The sequence below is a fragment of the Montipora capricornis genome, chromosome 5, assembly GCF_036669925.1.
Source record: "Montipora capricornis isolate CH-2021 chromosome 5, ASM3666992v2, whole genome shotgun sequence".
Lineage (NCBI taxonomy): Eukaryota > Metazoa > Cnidaria > Anthozoa > Scleractinia > Acroporidae > Montipora > Montipora capricornis.
In genome coordinates, this window is record NC_090887.1 from 14,160,428 (window position 1) to 14,165,427 (window position 5,000).

A 5,000-nucleotide genomic window follows, 5' to 3' on the forward strand; every position below is an offset into this window, starting at 1 on the left:
TTAATTCCCTCGCGATACCTTCCTTATCCTCTTGTTCTTTTCTGTAATTTTGTAGCCATTCCTCGTCTGCTAATGGTTCTTCCACGTAGGGTTCCGTGTAGTTCTGGGTTTCAGTGCTAGCGCTGGCTGACTCGTCGAGACCGGCAACTACTCGCCTCAAATTCTTTTTTTAAATCGCCAGTTTATTCGCTTCCAGATTCAGAGGCACTTTCCTTGATGATAAATATAGGCATGATTGATTTTTTTGTTGACTGAAAAATACCAAAAACGATCGCTGAGCGATACCTTGGCGTTGATTAGTAAGAAAAGGTAAGACCCAGCGAGCCCGTGAGGTCCTGACCAGCGGAAGGGGTGTACCAAATAAAAGTGGGATTGAAAAAATCGTAGAAAATTCGCCTCTCGCTGGAATTGAAAAATTCTATCGCCAAAGTTCAGTTTTTAATATGGACTTTCAAATAGGAAAATAAATTTTTTAGGTTATGGGCACTTAAATGCTACCTTATCATGGCGCTTTTTGTACTCCTTCTGTGCTAAATTAGAATAACCGCTCACAATGTGCCACACAGTCTACACGGAGGAGAGTCATTTGTCTTGTCGATGTAGCACTTGACTGAGTTGGTTCTCAGAGCCTGTTCTTAGGCTGCGCAGATCATTCCTAATCCATTCCGCAGCCATATCCAAGATTCTTCTTCTTTATCTTATTAACATTATTATTATTATTATTATTATTGTTATCATTAGTAACATTATTATTATTATTATTATTATTATTATTATTATTTTTAATCAGAAAAACTAACGCGGATAGATTTCGACGTTTCGATGACATCCTGTCATCGTTATCAAGAAAATGAAGAAAATTTACATACGTAAGTAGACAAAACTAAACCGAAAACAATATGGTGTCTAACACGCTCCAACCACATATAAATGCAAAAACTGTTCGCGGTAGACCCACACTAAAAGATGTCGAGCGTTTCCGGAACGATTCGGTTCGCGGGCTTTCTACGACCGAACATTTTATGAGTGAACATAACGAGAAGAGAACTGCCATAAATCTAACTTAAATGATAAATAATAATGTAGCCGACATCTCTACTGTATTTCTTTTTCTTTGTTTTTCATTTGACGATCCAGGACATAATAAGTTCACGCAGATATGCGTCCAGGCTTTTTTTCCATTCCTTTGAGAGCACACCGTACGTACTCAGCAGTGAGGGAGCTCATGCCCTTATAAAATGGTTTACTTTACAGCGGTCCCGAAAACATCAATAAAAATTAACGATGATGGATAGCAGATGAAATGATTGAAAAGATTGAAAAGGATTTACATTAAGTTGAAAATCAACGTTGGGAACATCATTTAATTTAATCCAATTTATTTTTAATATAGGTCTGAAGAGTTGCCATGGGAATTTGACCGAACCCATCAGCTGAAGTCAAAGGTTTAACTGAAGGTCAGTGACTTGAAACTAATTAAGAACAAAAATCAATCAAATGGAAAAAAAACAACAACATTTCAAGTGCAATTCCAATCATCATTGCACGGAATCTCAATACAAACACTTCAATGAAATTTTAAATTCTCCAAGGACGAGCGGACTCCTCAAAGGAGTGATTGAGTTATTTGTGATGTCCCGACGTCGTAAATAAAAGAGCTGGATTTTTGGATTTCAAATCCATGACCGCATTTTTTAAAAAAATGTGCAGTGTTATCTCAGTGATTTAGAAGGGTCAGAGGTTCGACAGATATCAGTGATGGTGGTGTGGCAGGTTGCTATTTTTCTTTTTTCAATCAATGTAATCGAAGAGAAATTATGCCGTGCAATCTCTCGATTTCCGAGAAGATATTTATTTGCTAGTATTTCGTGCCCAATTGCTATCTAAGCTCTGTATTACTAATAGCTTGAAGCTTATTTTGCCGTTCACAAAAACGAATATACCTTTAACAGCGTTTTTAGAATCGAGACTTGAAGTTTTAGGTACTTTCAAAGCTCGGCGGATTTCAATTTGCGGCAAGACTAATTATTGTTTCACGATGTTTCTACATCCTTTCAAAGCCAGCTTGTATCATAGTTAGTAGTACTGACTATGTTTGTATGAAAGGCGGTCAGTTAAAGAGCATCGGCTCAAGAGAAATGTTCAATTCAGGGTTCCCTGCCTGTGTGACGGTTTCGAGGGGTGCCTGTGGACTTGCTCAACTTCTTGCAGCCGGGGAAAGTCTGAACGTTTCGCGTAAAATTTAGCGCATTTTTCCCACACATGTCATATCATGATCAATTTTACCCTAAAGATTTTAGAGAAGCTAGTGATGAGCGATGGTTAACCTTTCAGACCTTTCCAAATGCAATCGAGAGGAAGGCAAAGACTGCCATAACGACAACGTTTCGCAGAGGTTTTGATCACTGTCAGGAATGTTCACATTGAGATATGAAGGTAGCTTTTCAAGATGAGAATCATGATTGAAGTTCAGTAGTCTTTCGATCATACATTTCAAGTGAAAACTGAATGCCCTTAAAGAGATCACCGTCGACAATAGCTATGCATGAATAAATATTGCCGTGTAAAAGACACAAAAAGTGATTCAATATGACGACCTTCACAATTTTTGACTCGTAAAAATATGACCTGCGCCGGAAAATTATTCAATATCGATGTTTTTTCCTCACTTGGTTGGTTGACAGATGTGCTACAAATTGCCTTTTAAACCAGATTTTATCTACTTCTCCAAAACAAGATAAAAGCCTTTAGTCACGGGAAGTACTACAGCAAGACATCTTTGAATGCTGTAAACCAAAATCAAATAGGTTGCTTATTCTCGAAGGAAGTTGGTTTAATTTTAAGTACGTGAGAAAATAGTCTCCAGGGAAGAGATCCGTCGAAATGCAGGTAAAGATGACAACGAGTAGGAACTAAGGTTGGACGCCAAACTGAAACGTTTGAGGTACGTAAAATATATATCTATTTTTCAATGCAAACGGTTATTTCTAAGATCAATTGAGGCTAAACTGAAAAGGCCGAAAATTTAACGACGTTTTAAGACGCGGGCGCCAAGGTCCAGCAGTTTGGGATTCAAAGGCTTTGTCGGAGCACAAAATGCAACTGGATACTTATCATCGCCTTTGGAAGTCGCAACTTCAACATCATTTTTACGCTTGATAAGACTTCTTATGGACACTGTCGTGTTTATCAGTTTGAACTTTTTCACGCCATATTCTCACAACAACACAACTTTCAGGTTGTAAATAGCCGTATGCGTATGTTTTAGGCGGTTTTAGAAAAGACGACCGCAACAACGATGTTCATGCCAGTGAAGCACACGTTTCACACGTGCAGCCGAAAGGAAGGAGCAAGGATGGCACAGTCGGTTATTAGTGTCCGGCCTTGTTGCAAGAGGTCCTGAGTTCGATTCCCGGATCTCGCATCCTTGTTTCGACTTCTTTCCTTTCAGTGTAGCTCAAGTAGCTTTAAATACCCGTAAAACGGAGCACTAGTGGAGAGGGGGGAGTAAAATGAGCGCACCGTCGACCTCAGGTTTTGTTAGTTTAATTACTGTTACGAGTTATCGACGTTAAATATGGTCGCGGCACTTTACTTTCCTTTTGAAAAAGCGTGCTGCGGGAGCGGCATACATTTCGGTACACTTTTTTTCCTTCCTCTTCAAATCGACAAACGGTGAACAACCAACAGTCCATATTTCATTTTCTATATTAAATTGCTGCCGCGGCTTTCCTACCTATCCAGATGTAGGTAGATTCGACAAATGTCACGACGCGAACTTAAAATAGTTTTCAGTTGACGTTTCCTTTAACGGTGCAAACGTTTCTGGGGTTTTTTTGGCTGGAAGAATGTAACTCAGGCGGAAACGTCAAGAGCTGGAGACTAAACAATTCGGTTTAAGGTCAGTTTGCTTACTCTTTTGACCGTAATAAGTGTATGGTTCAAGTTGGGCTGGACGCCGATTGAGGGTCTTACCGACAGTTTAACACAACGCCAACGCACAAGTGCTGTCCTTTCACCCCTTTACTTTAAAATTCCCATTGAAAAAGTAAACAAAACGTTTACCAAGTTAAAATAATAAAATCAAATTAAGGGCAGCAACCATTTAAGCTTTGAGTCACGTAGGCTTTCATAGTAAGACGCAAGAGCAGTTCGTTGAAGAGTCAATTTGTTCACAGAATAAAAGCGCAGTCTCGGTTGGGAATTGCCTCGTTTCGTCGAGGTCAAACTGGGTTAGACTCGTAGGGGACAATTCAGTTTGGCCACTCTTTGTATATAAAAGTGGCTTCTTGTCAAAAAACAAGCTCAAGGAAGCTACTCGAAGCAAATCCCGGGGGGGGGGGGGGGGGCATTTCGATTGTTGAAAACCTCGGTTTAAAGTTGGACTGATAATTCGGGTCAAGGCCACTGAACCAGTTGATTTAAGAAGGCGGGGTGAAGTATGCACATTAAGCTTATGGCGACTTTTTTGAAACCGTCACCGAGTCCCGAAAAACAGTTTCAAATTGAACAACACATTTCCATTCGCAGTAGTACGCAAAAAAGGCTTACGTAAACTAATGATATTGCTGGTAAACAATCCGTAGCATAAATCTTTGGACTCCATTTTTGGTCTTCATTAATTCTTGAAAAAGTCTTCAAGTGTCTATCGAGGCTAAAACACTGAACGTGAAACAGTCCGTTCAAAAAAAAAAAAATTGCAGTCAAGGATTTTCAAACAAAGAATCTGTGCCCACCATTTCCTTTAACCGGCCCGCTATCCGCATTTAGGCACCCGACTCCATAAAAAGATTTTTGTCTTAGTTTTCGTGAGGCACTCCCTTGAGGACAAGATATTTTCAATCGATAACAGCCAAAATGGAATATTTTTGTCACGTACCGTTGTCTCAACGACAGGTTTAACTCAGTCATCAGATATCAAATCGCCCATTGTGTTCAAATATTCTAAACATGACCGCACACTACCGTAATGGTAACCGAAAGCTACTGTACGTGACGCA

The 5,000-nt window shown here is 39.6% G+C and overlaps 2 protein-coding genes across 12 annotated transcripts in view; one reads left to right on the forward strand and one right to left on the reverse strand.

Moving 5' to 3' along the window:
- Positions 1-5,000, forward strand: part of LOC138049579 (5-hydroxytryptamine receptor 4-like) — a 26,961-nt gene that overhangs the window by 12,451 nt on the left and 9,510 nt on the right. For 6 of the 10 annotated variants that reach the window (XM_068895935.1, XM_068895930.1, XM_068895926.1 and 3 more), the window contains exon 2: positions 1,394-1,457. The gene's annotated coding sequence lies outside the window, so the exon portion shown is untranslated. The other 4 variants (XM_068895933.1, XM_068895936.1, XM_068895931.1 and 1 more) reach the window with 2 other exon arrangements.
- Positions 1-5,000, reverse strand: part of LOC138049581 (D-serine dehydratase-like) — a 53,095-nt gene that overhangs the window by 12,315 nt on the left and 35,780 nt on the right. The gene's annotated exons all lie outside the window — the stretch shown is intronic.